Consider the following 13,980-nt stretch of genomic DNA (forward strand, 5'->3'; position numbering starts at 1 on the left):
ACACATTTTGCATTTTGATGCACAGTGTATGTGCAAGCATGGAATAAAGCAGCTAGTATCAGTGCCGACTTTCATCTCTCCTTCATACTTTCTAAATTGCGTACACAGAGCACGCTGGAATGTGTTGCTGATGTACCAGGTGGATGTGCACCGTGCATCGCTGCTGCAGTGCCACCCCCCCCCCCCAACAATAGTTGACCTCAATTAATTATCTGGATGACCCTCTCAAAGGAGTTATCAGGCAAACTAGCCCAAATGGACTTTACTCACCTGGGGCTTTCTCCAGCCCCATGCAGCCAACTGTCCCACACCGACCGCTCCCCGCCGATGTCCCGTTCTCACCACTTGTTATTCAGGCCGCGCAGTTCGCGGTGGCACACGTGGCTGTGATTGATGAATCACGTGGCTGTGATTGATGAATCGGCCTGAATAACGAGTATATAGAAATTTTACTTTATTTGAAAAATGTCAGCACAGAAAGTTAAAGAAATAATTTTTTTGACAAAATTCATGTCTTTTTTGATGAATATAATACGAAACTAAAAATCACAGCAGCAATCAAATAGCACCAAAAGAAAGCTGTATTAGTGACAAGAAAAGGAGGTAAAATTCATTTAGATAGTAGGTTGTATGACCGAGGAATAAACCGTTAAAGCTGCAGTGGTCTAAATGGAAAAAAAGTGTTTGGTCCTTAAAGGGACACTTAAGTCAAACAAAAAAAATGAGTTTTACTCACCTAGGGCTTCCAATAGCCCCCTGCAGCTGTCCGGTGCCCTCGCTGTCTCCCTCCGATCCTCCTGGCCCCGCCAGCAGCCACTTCCTGTTTCGGTGACAGGAGCTGACAGGCTGGGGACGCGAGTAATTCTTCGCATTTCCAGACACATTAGCACCCTCTATGCTGCTATATGGTATATGATATATGCTATAGCAGCATAGATGCCGCTATTGTGGCCAGGAACGCGAAGAATCACTCGCGTCCCCAGCCTGTCAGCTCCTGTCACCGAAACAGGAAGTGGCTGCCGGCGGGGCCAGGAGGATCGGAGGGAGATGGCGAGGGCACCGGAGAGCTGCAGTGGGCTATTGGAAGCCCTAGGTGAGTAAAACTCATTTTTTTTGTTTGACTTAAGTGTCCCTTTAAGGAGTTTTAAGGCTGCAGTCCTTAAAGGGGAACTTCAGCCTAAACAAACATACTGTCATCAAGTTACATTAGTTATGTCAATTAGAATAGATAGGTAATATAATCTCTTACCCACCCTGTTTTAAAAGAACAGGCAAATGTTTGTGATTCATGGGGGCTGCCATCTTTGTCATGGGGGCAGCCATCTTTTTGGTTGAAAGGAGGTGACGAGGAGCAGGAGACACAGGTCCAACTGTCCTGTGTCCTGATTACCCCTCCCAGCTGCACACACTAGGCTTCAAATGTCAAATTCAAAATGTCAAAAAAAAAAATTGCACCAAAACAGCAGAACGAGAACAACAAAATCAGAAATCCCATCATGCTTTGCACAGCATCAGGGGAAAAAAGCCCGGGCAGTTTTCTTCTGTGCAGCTAAAAATGAGGCTTGTATAAGAGAAACAAAGTTCTGATGCTGTGAAACTGTTAAAGAAACACAAACCCTTTTCAGTGCTGCTGAGTCGATTTTTAGTCCGGAGGTTCACTTTAAGTGGTTAAGGTAGCGCTTGGGGCAAGGTGGAGGTCAGTCTCCGGGGTACTGACACTGTTCAATTGTCTTTCTGAACTACCTCCAAGAGGGACATAGACAATATGGTGGTAGCAGACAGGAAAGAAGGAGATGACAGAGAGAGTAGGGACAAACATGATTAGAAAGGATTAAGATGGATTGGGGGCCAAGGCAAGGTACTAGACTTTGCTTCCCTCTTTAGTGTTTTTGGTAAGTTGGGGTGGGAGAGAGTCAGAGAAGTTGGCAGCTTAGCCCCTTGATGCCCACTAGGCCCCAGGCAGTTGCCTCTGTTGCCTTGTGTATGATGAAAAAGAGTATGTTGGGGGGAGAGGGAAAGAGAAGAATGGAGGACATGTAGAGACCTAAAAGACCAGGGCACTCCGAACATTTAAATAGCAATCCTAACACTGATTCTGATCAGAGCTCCTGTGTAATTATCAGATGCTGTCTGGCTGGAACTGAGGAAAGGCCGGTGCCATGACCTGACACAGCAGAGAGCATCAGAGCATCTCTGTGCTTAAAAAAAAACTAGATAAATAAAATTCTCTGCGCTTCTGAGAGAGAAGGGAAAATCTAAATATCTGTAATTAACCAGCCAAGAGTGCTGACATTTCCCAGCATATCAGTAGTCGTGGCAATTTGGACTGTCAGAATCCCCCAGGGATGAAAGCAGATGAGCCCACTCTGATCCCTTTAACCACTCAGCAGGTTTTAATTAACTTGTAGCGCGTCGAAGCAAAATATGTGCGCTGCCTTTGCAGGATTTCTCTTCAAGGCTGTCACCCTCATTCTGGCTCCGCTGCCACCTAGAAAATCACTGACTTATAACCAAAAACCCATTTTTAAAGCTTTCATTAGAATGGAAAAAGCTTAGAACCACTGGCAGCTTGTTATTGCTATTCGTGCCTCTGTTGAGAAAGCAGGTATGGGAACAGAAGCCAGGGGAAATAATAGAATGTATTTAAAGTCAGGATGGTAAAATTAGGCATATGTTTATTTGAATTCAAAACACAAGAAAAGCAAATGCTCAACTCATTCCCAGCCAGCAAGCTGCTATTTTATATGGTCCACAGACTGCCTGTCAGCCAATCAAGTGTAAATTGTATACACCTGTGTCTACAGTACCAAATCTAGCAGGAGTTACATATGACTTGTACACACTGGTGCGATGCGTTTTTAAAAAAACGCAAACGCAGTGCCTGCTACGCTTTTTTAAGCGCAGCGCATGAAAAACGCATTAAAAACGCATGCGCTTGCGTTTTTGCCTGCGTTTTTCAGAAGTCAGTATCCCAGAAGACTCTGCAATCTCCTGATTCCTGTTGAAATGTAAACTAGAAAAAAAACAAAGGATTCTTTAGCCAATCAGCAATTACAAGAAAAACGCAAACGCACAAAAAACGCAGGCAAAAGCGCATGCGTTTTTAAAACTACAGGCACTTTAAAAACGCATGCGCTTGCGTTTTTGCCTGCGTTTTTCAGTGTGTACAGGCCCTTTAGGGTCAGCAAAAAACAATACAAAAACGAAAACAGGTGAGAGGGTTCGGTGGGACATAATCGCAGACTGTGTGACCAGCACATGCAGGTATGCCTCTCAATGCCCTGACCCTAAACACTAACCTGCATCTGCATACTGGTTACTGTTTTGGGAGTTATATCTGAATTAGAAGAGGATTAGGTAAGGGGTGGGGGTTGTTAGGTTTGGAGTAGAAATAGTAGGGGGGGGGAATAGAGTTGAGCACTGGGGGGATTTATGTTTTCTTTCGAGAGATGAAAGCAGCTATTCTTGTGTGTCTTTCCTGAGCATTCAGCTGCAGCTAGTCTGATAGCTCTGCACTGTAAATACACACCTGCCAGCGGGGATACAGCCTCTTAGGCCTAATGGACTCGACGCCTAAACTGCTGCTTCACAATAGGGGGTCTGAGGAGGCTCTATTACTATCATTATTTTGTGCTTGTAGAGAAAACCGGCCTCCACTCAGGTATTGTAGTCTTCTGGTCGCACCCCAATCTGTTTGGGGCTAGTGATGGTGAATAGTGGGGGATATATAAAACTTGGATCTACAGGAGGTGCCAAATGAGCATATAATATAATGAGAGTTAAGTATTACACTTACTTACAAACATGATCTAACTCAATTATGATTGATTCGAAAATCTTATTGGCATTTGGCACAATACAACTTGTTTCGTGGGTGTGGCCCACTTCATCAGGTATTGTGCTGATTTGGCTGCACTCTCACACTAGTATGTCAAGCAGGTAATTCGGGTGCGCGGCTCAGCAAGCACCTAATTGATGCCAATGCCAAGTGTCAGTTATTGGATGCACAGGTAGTGAGTTTGGTGCCCGATGTGGAACTAGTAGCCGATCGGCTATATAAGTAGCCAATAGGATACTATATAGTTTTGTAGTAGAGTAGCCGATCGGCTAAAAATAGCGGACACCACAGGGAGAGGCTAAGTTTAGGCATTGGAAGGGGGGATTAGTTGTAGGCATTAGGTGGGGGGGTTATTTTAGCAGAAACTCCTGTGCTCCCAACTCATACAGTGAGATTGTTGGATTGATGTCTTATCAGTTTTGTGAACAATAGCAAGCAACTTTTTTTTGGGTTGTTTCATATCAACAGTTGTTTGATAATTGTGCTGCATAAAAGACCGCTGTTGAGCGTGTGTATGGGGCTTAACCACTTGCCGACCGCACGCTTATACCGTGCGTCGGCAAAGTGGCAGCTGCAGGACCAGCTGCAGGCTGATTAATCAGGAAGCAGCCGCTCGCGCGAGCGGCTGCTTCCTGTCAATTCACGGCGGGGGGCTCCGTGAATAGCCTGCGGGCCGCCGATGGCGGCTCGCAGGCTAAATGTAAACACAAGCGGAAATAATCCGCTTTGTTTACATTGTACGGCGCTGCTGCGCAGCAGCGCCGTAAGGCAGATCGGCGATCCCCGGCCAATCAGTGGCCGGGGATCGCCGCCATGTGACAGGGGACGTCCTGTCACTGGCTGCACAGGACGGATAGCGTCCTGTGCAGCCCCGATCCCCAGAGGAGACAGATAGAGGGAGGGGGAGAATGTCGCCGCGGAGGGGGGCTTTGAGGTGCCCCCCCCCGCAACATGCCTGCAGGCAGGAGCGATCAGACCCTCCCTGCACATCATCCCCATAGGGGGGAAAAAAGGGGGGCGATCTGATCGCTCTGCGTGCCCGCTGATCTGTGCTGGGGGCTGCAGAGCCCACCCAGCACAGATCCCAACAAACAGCGCTGGTCCTTAAGGGGGGGTAAAGGGTGGGTCCTCAAGTGGTTAAAGAGACACTGAAGCGGAAAAAAAAATTATATAATGAATTGGTTGTGTACTATGAATAATTACTAGAAGTTTAGCAGCAAAGAAAATATTCTCATGTTTTTATTTTCAGGTATATGGTGTTTTTTCTAACATTGCATCATTCTATAATATGTGCAGATTACACAACACTCAGCATTCAAAATGATTCTTTCAGAGCAGTCTGTGAACTAATGAACTCTCCTCTGGTAGAGGAAAAGTAAATAGTTGAATAACACTTGAGATAATAAAAGTCAGATAACAGCCCTCTCCACAACTTTGAAAGTGGCAGAGCTTAATTGCTTTTTGGCATAGAGATAACAACTGGAGTTTCTTAACTCTTCCTGTACTGGAAACAATTAGACTGATGTATCTGATCCTAATGTTTTATTTATTAGGTGTACTACACATACAAATCATAATATCATATTTTTTTTTTGCTTCAGTGTCTCTTTAAGCCTCAGTGAGAGGAAGTGTCTCTGATGCTGAGACCAGGATAGTTCACGTAAAAGTGGGTATCCTGAATCATTTACTGCATTCTACTATATGTCACTACAGGGCCTCTTTATGTACAGGTATGTGTCCAGGGCCGCCTGTCAGGTCTGCGGCATTCCATTTAACTGTTAATGAAACAAGACTGTAGTATGGGGAGTTTGAGGCTGTCCTTGGCTACATGATAAATCAATATACGCCATGTTATAGAAAAGACCATTGAGTGCTCACCAGAGAGCTGCCCTGTCCCTCCACAGCTGTGTAATGACAATATTGCATTCAGTGTAACAAGATGTCAGAAGGATGTTTGTGTGTTAGAGACAGTGGCAGCACTGCCTGTTTATTGCAGTCACGCATACAATAGGGGCTTTCAAGCCTTTGAGCCTTGATCAGAACATCCGGTGACGGCACCCCTCTCCTCTCTCGCTGTTTTCTGCCTTCTAAGAGCTCAGTTCAGGGTCGTTGCTTCTGGTGAATAGAGACGAACTCTCAAAATTGTCAGAACTCCTTTTACATTGAAAAATTTGCTTTTCATTTTGTTCATATGTTGTGAAGATGAATGGTTTCGCAACATTGAAATACACAGTATCTCACAACAGTGAGTACACCTCTCCCATTATAGTAAATATTTTATCATTTCTTTTCATGGTACAGCACTGGAGATGTGACACTGTGATACAATGTAAAGTAGTCAGTGTTCACAGGGACGGATTTGTACTTTTTACCGCCCAAGGCCACTATCCCCAGCCACCCCTTGATGAACAGAAAACCCCCTACCACAAACACTCATACCTCCCAACTTTTTGAGATGAGAAAGAGGGACACTTAAGCCATGCCCCTGTCACACCCCTGATCATGCCCCGTCACACCCCTAGTCATGCAAACCATGAAGATTTCATAAGAAAAAAATGTTTTATAATTCAAACCACACTGGTTCTTTCTATTCTGGTTCATTTTCCTTCATATTAACATTTTAAAATTAGTAATATATAAATTTAAAGGATGGGAATACAGTTTAGAGTCAATCAAACACATTTTTTAGTAAAGAAATATATATATATATATACATAGAAAGAGGGGCAAAGTCCTGAAAGAGGGACAAATGAGGAAGAAAGAGGGACAGAGGGACAGGGCTCCCAAAGAGGGACAGTCTCTCCAAATGAGGGACAGTTGGGAGCTATGCACACTTTTATTGATTCCAGTAATCAATGTATTTAAAGATGCTTATTAACCTTCCGATTGATTCTATTGGACAGTGTTGATGGTGCCAATCGACTACAAGCGACCAATTTGACAATCGTTTTACCAGTCTGTTTTGTGGATCAGTTACATCTGAAATGATCGCAATGGTTATAATTTTTATTCCATTTATGGGCCAAATTGATGCTTTCTTCTGATTGGTTGGAGCTAGGGGGAGGGTGGAGTTAAAGGGCGACCGACGGTGATGATGAGTGACAGCTCAGGTCACAGACAATAAGGTGCTCACATTTGCTGCCCCTTCATCCCCTGAGTTCCAGACGCTTTCCCGACTACCGCAGTTCACATGTTTGGCAGCTTGACTGCATGAGTGTGCCAGCCCACAGCCAGCCCCTTGCTCCCTGGTGCCCTAGGCCATGGCCTTTGTGGCCTTACCTGAAATCCGAGCTTCCTGGATAAATAACCAGACTTGTGACGTCATTGACGCCACAAGCCCAGTTATTTATCCAGGAAGCCTGCAAATGCACGCCAAGCCTCCGTGGAAGCGCATTATAGTGTGAAACGGTCGTCAGGCAGCTGTACCCTGCACCCACCACCCACTGAACTGCGCACCTGGACCGGTATGTGCACCAGTTTTATATCTTGCTGCACGTGTTAGTATCTGGAATGCTGCTGATTGCACCTTGAGAATGAAATAAACCATTTATGCATGCAGTGCCGAGAAAACTTTCCTTTTCTTCAAAGAAGAAATATTTAGCTTAGGTTTGATTAACGCAAGACAGCTAGCTACATGTGTTCCATGGCAACAATAAAGGTGGTAAGTAGAAATTGTCAGTGCGACATCAGCACATCCGCCTTGCATGCAGGTTGCAGTGTTCTCCCCAGAATTCTTTTCCAGCTGGGTGGCATGAAAAAGTAGCCGAGTGGCTGGGTGGGACGAGATGACAGAATGCAGGGCCGGCACTTCTCTGCTTACAGCAGAGGAGGAGGTGAGCCGATGACAACCAGGTGCTCTCCAAAACTAGCCGAGTGGAGCTCCCGACTAAAAGAGCCTGGGGAGAACACTGGGTTGTTTTGGAATTGAGCCAATCAAATGTACTTCCTGTCAGTTTGATTGGCCTAAAACTACATACAGCTGGATAAAAGTGGCAAACATGTGCAAAAATGTTTACATTTCATCAACCATCTGTAATGGTGCCGGATATTAGTGGAACATGAAAAGGGATTTTGCCCTGTCCATTGACTTAAGTGCAAACATCAATATTTTCTCAAAACCTTGGCCCTGATTCATTAAATGGGACCTGAACTCTGAACTTCCTCTCTGCTCTAAAAGATAAGCAACAGCATAGTAACCTTTAAAGAAAAACATTTCTTTGTTACAGCTTACAGAACTCCTGCAACAAATCTGCAGTGTGTCTACTTCCTGCTTTCATGGAAGCAGACAAAGGGCTAACATCCTGGGCCATACACAATTTACTTTTTCTTATGAGTTTTCTCCTAGGTGATATTTTTAAACTTGACAATAACATGACGTTCAAACATCAACATGCAAAAAATTTCTCAAAATAATTTTGATAGTACTTTTTCACTAGCGTTTTGGTACATTGCAAAGTGCTGAGAAGTTATTCTAAACTGAGGATGAACAATTATCTCCTAGGAGAACACTCAGGAGAAAAGGTTAATTGCAAATGGCAATTGTGTTTACAAATTAGCTGTGTCTTCCGAGATTGCCAAATATCCGAGTTGACACAGCTCAGAGCTCAAATTACACTTGTGATTACTTGAAGATAATAAGACAGGCTCTTCTCTCTAAAAACACACAGGATGCATTTCTCTCTGTTTTCCTTGTGGCCTATGCAAGAGTTCAGGTCCACTTTAAGCTTTACTCTTGAGTTTTCCAGGAAAAAATGTTTTAGTTTTTTCCTCTTTTTTTTTTATGCCTTCTGGATAATCTTTTAGCCTTTAGCAAGCAATAACCGACTCAAAATAAGTTGTTTTAAATGTACTTTTAGTAAGTTAAAGATGCACTATAATGGCATGAAGCAGAATGTAGTAAATGATTTAGAAGACCCACTTTTACATTCATTTTCCTGGTCTCAGCATCCGAAACACTTCCTATAGCTATATATAAATGGGTAAGTATTGGTATGTTAATCTGCGCTCCCAGTGATGTTTAGGCTAGTCTGTTTAGCAATGCGGAATTCTCCTCCCAGAGTATTCTGGGAGACCAGGCATTATTTTAACTGGCTTCAGGATTCTCAGAAACAAACATTCCACAGAGATGCACCTACCAGCAGTAAAGATGTTGCCACCTGGGATACATTTAACTAGATATGGACAGCAGTGATTGAGATCTACGCCCTGTATTGGTGGGCTCCTGGCTGGCAGGGCATAGATTTCAATCACTGTCCGCAGCGCGCATCCGCCGTCTCCGCCGCTACCCGCCGATCGCGCCGCTCAAACCCGACGATTCTCGCCGCATCTCACAGGCTCTGCCTGTCTCTATGACGGCAGAGTCATGTGCAGGGCCGGGCCGAGGCATAGGCTGGAGAGGCTCCAGCCTCGGGGCGCAGTGTAGGAGGGGGCGCACAATTCATTCAGCTGTCATTCCTAATTGTGTTTGAAGCAGAAAGAAATAAGAAAAGGGGATACATGGCAGCGACTGCAAGCCAGATAACTAGATAATAAGGTGTTGGGGAGGTTGTGGGCCCTGTGGCGCCTCTTAGTCTAATAGCAATCAGTGTTTGATGGCTCGGGTGGCAGGGATGGAGGGGCGCACTTTGGTGTCTCAGCCTTGGGTGCTGGAGGACCTTGTCCCGCCTCTGGTCATGTGAGCCGGTCAGGAGCCGATTTCATTGGCTCCTGGCCCTGTCTTTCAATGTAAGCTGCTCCCATTGGCTTACATTGAAAAACAGGGCCAGGAGCCAATGAAATCGTCTCCTGACCGGCTCACATGACTCTGCCGTCATAGAGATGGCAGAGTCTATGCCCTGGGGGTCTCGGCGAGTGGCGAGTGGCGATGATGGCGGTTGCGGCGGGTATGTGCAGCGATTCGTTGGTATTCCGTCGGGATTGGACCAGCGGTCTCTGGTCTTTAAGTGCCCAGAGACCGCTGGTCCTTAAATGGTTAAGCATGTAAAACAGGGTGCGGAAAGATTTTACCAAGGGAAAACATTGATTAACCACTTAAGGACCAGGGTATTTTCTTCTGATCGGTGCTGCGTGGACTCTCCAGCCCGCAGCACAGATCAGGAAATAGCCAGGGCGATCAGACTTCCCCCCTTTTTTCCCCACTAGGGGGATGTCCTGCTGGGGGGGTCTGATCACCGCCGGCTACCCGCACTTTCCGGGGGGGCTCTTCAAAGCCCCCCTCCAGGGCGCTTTCCGCCCTCCCCGGCTTTCCCTCCCTCTCCCTTACCCTGTGAGTGGCGCAGGACGGAGTTCCGTTCTGCGCCGGATAGGACAGGCTTCTGCCTATCAGATGCCGGTGATCCCCGGCCAATCAGAGGCCGGGGATCGCCGATCTACGTCACGGCGCTGCTGCGCAGCAGCGCCGTGTGATGTAAACAGCGGGGATTTCTTCCCCGGATGTTTACATTATGCGTGCGAGCCGCGATCGGCAGCTCGCACACTGTTCACGGAGACAGTCTCCGTGAACTGGCATGGAAAGGCCGCTCGATCGAGCGGCCGTTTCCATGCTATACCACTAACGACCCGCCAACGCCTATCGGCGTTAGGCGGTCGTTAAGTGGTTAAATAATTTCTTGTTAAAACATTGGAATTTCCTTAATTAAGCTATATTCAATGTAGTTCCTATTGTTCTTATGTATTTTTTTATACTTGCTAAGTTGTGATAATAATTTTATAGCTAAGATAACATTCCCTGATGGTAAACTTGGGGGGGGGGGGGGGAGTTTGGGGATGAATGAAACAGAACTCTGGTTTGAAACAAAATTTGGGGATTTTGCCCGAATCTGCTTCCTGGTAACTGGGACTTTTTTGAAATATCCTCTGTCTCTGTCGAACGCTTTCATTCCAGCGCAGGAGACTTGGGCACAGCAGTGAGTAACTTCAGCGCCGCCAGAAGACGGAGCTAAAGTTACTTATAAAACACTATAATTCGGCCTCCAGCAGAACGGAAGCCGAATTATTTCATTCCCCACTATCCATGGCTGCCCGGAGGGGGAATAGTAATTAATACGGCCGGGACTTGTGCAGCAGCAGGATCAGCCATATACCGGCTGAATCCTGCGCCCAAGTCCGGCAATACCGGCACCGAATACTTTTGTACGCGTCTCTGTTGGGAAGTGCTTCAGTTCTGTCACTGGGCTGGTTCTCTGTCTTCAGTTATCTGCTGTGCAGAAATGGCAGAAATGCCCTTTTGGTGCCCAGAGGATCTGGCAGAGCATTGAAATGCATGACTGGCTGGATCTTCTGCAGGGAAAACTGAGATGACAGTGCCAGAAGTCCTTGCATAGCAAATATTGTGACAAAGTCTTTAGATCTTTAGAGCTGTGGGTCATCTTGGCACAGCTTCTTACAACACAGAGTCAGGCTCAGCAGCTTACCCATCGTCATGCCAGATAATAGCTGGTAATTGTTTAGGAAAGATCACTTAAAGAGGAACTCCTGTGAAAATAATGTAATAAAAAAGTGTTTCATTTTTACAATAATTATGTATAAATGATTTAGTCAGTGTTTGCCCATTGTAAAATCTTTCCTCTTCCTGATTTATATTCTGACATTTATTACATGGTGACATTTTTACTGCTGGCAAGTGATGTAGCTGCTGCTTGCTGTTTTGACAGTTGGAAACAGCTGTAAACAGCTATTTCCCACAATGCAACAGGGTTCACAGACAGGAAACTGCCAAGAGTACGTACTCAGGATTTCTTTGTGGGAGGGGTTTCACCACAATATCAGCCATATAGCGCCCCCTGATGGTCTGTTTGTGAAAAGGAATAGATATCTCATGTAAAAGGGGGTATCAGCTACTGATTGGGATAAAGTTCAATTCTTGGTCAGAGTTTCTCTTTAAGGTTGGTTTGACACCTGGCCAGTGTTTTTGCAGAGTGATGCTCCGCCCTCCATCTCACCGCAACACACAAAATGTCATTCATCTGACCCTGCAGCGGAGTGTGCCAGGCCGCCCTTCGACGCTTAACGTACTCCCAGCTGGACAGGAAGTATGTTCATATTCCTGTTGTTCTGAGCATGCACGCCGCACTCTCACCAACATATTTACAATTTTTGTGTTGCCTATTGTCTTTCAATGGGCAACACAGTCCGACGGTAACACCCTGTTGACTTTGTGGCGGCACGGCAGCCAATCAGGCACTTCCGGCACAACGCGATATGGTAAGTGCGCTAGACCCTATTGACTTGCATTGCTGTTGCATTACACTGCAGTAAAACAGAGTAACACGACACATACTTGCAATGCAAGTGTAAAAGGGGCCTAAAGGATATCCGAGGTGATAGGTACAAAAATATGTATGCCTACCTAATGCCTAAAACTAATCCCCCACTTGCACAAACTACCTATGTAATCCCTAAAACTGACCTCCCACCCACACAAACTACCTAGCTAACGCTGCAAACACCTAGCACCCCCCTCCCCCTAGCAGCCGTGGTGCAGTGTGATGAATGCACCGCACAAAAAAAAGTTTAATAAAACCCATAAAATATCAGGTGCCGCAGAGTAGCAGCATTTTGGCGCCCGTGATGTCCGCTATATAATGGGCGCTATATCAGGGCCCAAATTTCCACTCTAGAGAAACACAGGCCGCTATTTTGTATTGGCGCCTATGGCGTCACCCATTTAGTCCACTTTCTGCATGCGCCCTTTTTTCCTGCCCCGCTGGAAGAATACCCAGGTAAGTAAAGCTTTATTTATATGTACCTATCACCTCAAATATCCTTTAAGCCTGGTGCACACCTTCATTTTGATTGGCCAATCACTGACCAATTTTACCACGGCCATGTAGTATGAAAGTTACTTACACAATTTGTGCATAGTATTCCTTTACAATCTGTTTATAGTATATTGATCTTCATACTACATGGTAAAATTGGCCAATCAAAAGGTGTGTATCAGGCTTTGGTCAGCTGATATTAGCGGTAGGTAGGGCTATTGTGAAAATAGATTTTTAGCATTGGTACTGAGTTAAGCCTGGTACACACCTTCAATTATGATTGGGCATTTTTTTTCCAAAGCCATGTAATATGAGGTTCAGCAGATTTTAAATACTATGAACAGATTGTGTAGGTAGGTTCTCATACTATACAGAGGTAATGAAATTGGTTCGTGATCAAAATTGAAGGCGTGTACCAGGCTTAAGACAGGTGATTAAACACCTGCATTGAAAATGGTAACAATCTACAGATGAATTGTTAAAAAAAATAAAAAATCAAGTTTTAAGTTTACCAAGCAGTCTCTTATTGTCTCTTGTGGTATATTGTGAATTATTTTTATTAGTTTACTTTTTTGGGGTATGATGAGCATTGTCACACGCCTGAAAACATGATGTGTTTATATCTGGTTAGCCTGTGTTTCTATGGAATGGGAGTTGTCACAGGGGCTGTGGGCCCTGGAAGGCATCCATCCCATTTTCCATTGTCAGAATTGGAGGGAAGAGACACGCAGTCATAAAACAATTATTGCAGGCCGCCTGAACATGAAATGGGAACAGCTCAGGAGAACAGCCAAACCTGCTTTACAGTTTTAGTAAAAGCTGATAAGCCCTGCTCCCGCTATGTAATCCTGTATTGAATTCTTACCCACCGCTGTGTCACAAAACCGTGCCAAGCCGCTAACGAAGAGCAATGATCTCATGAGAAGCTGATAAACAGACGTCCTGGTATGGGTGGGCTGCGGGGACTTCCGCGGCGATGATCAGAACATAGATAAATGTTTGTGAGGAGTTTTATTTTGCAGAAGTGATGGAGAGCACAGACTGCAAGCGCAGAGAAAATCTTCACTGAGTACTAACTATATTAACCAGTTCGTGTCCCACATACAGTATAATCACGTCGCTGGCATATGCCTGTGAAAGCCAGACGACGTGATTATGAGACTGCCGGCTGTCAGGGCTTCCCGGGCGCGCGCACGTGCGCGTGCACGAGCCGGCGTTACCCGCTGATAGAGTATGGATTGGAGTATAGGAACAAACGTTCCTTTAACCAATCCAAATGTCCTATATATGAATGATCACCGCTGCACCTCGCAGCTGTGATCATTCATTAAAAATGTAAACAATAGATGTTTTTTTGCGTGCTGTGCACGATCGCGCGCGTGC

The 13,980-nt window shown here is 45.4% G+C and overlaps 1 protein-coding gene across 1 annotated transcript in view; it reads left to right on the forward strand.

Moving 5' to 3' along the window:
• LOC137539151 (thyrotropin-releasing hormone receptor-like) overlaps positions 1-13,980 on the forward strand; it is a 92,107-nt gene that overhangs the window by 27,688 nt on the left and 50,439 nt on the right. The window lies entirely within an intron of this gene.

Source organism: Hyperolius riggenbachi, chromosome 11 (genome assembly GCF_040937935.1).
Source record: "Hyperolius riggenbachi isolate aHypRig1 chromosome 11, aHypRig1.pri, whole genome shotgun sequence".
Classification (NCBI taxonomy): Eukaryota; Metazoa; Chordata; class Amphibia; order Anura; family Hyperoliidae; genus Hyperolius; species Hyperolius riggenbachi.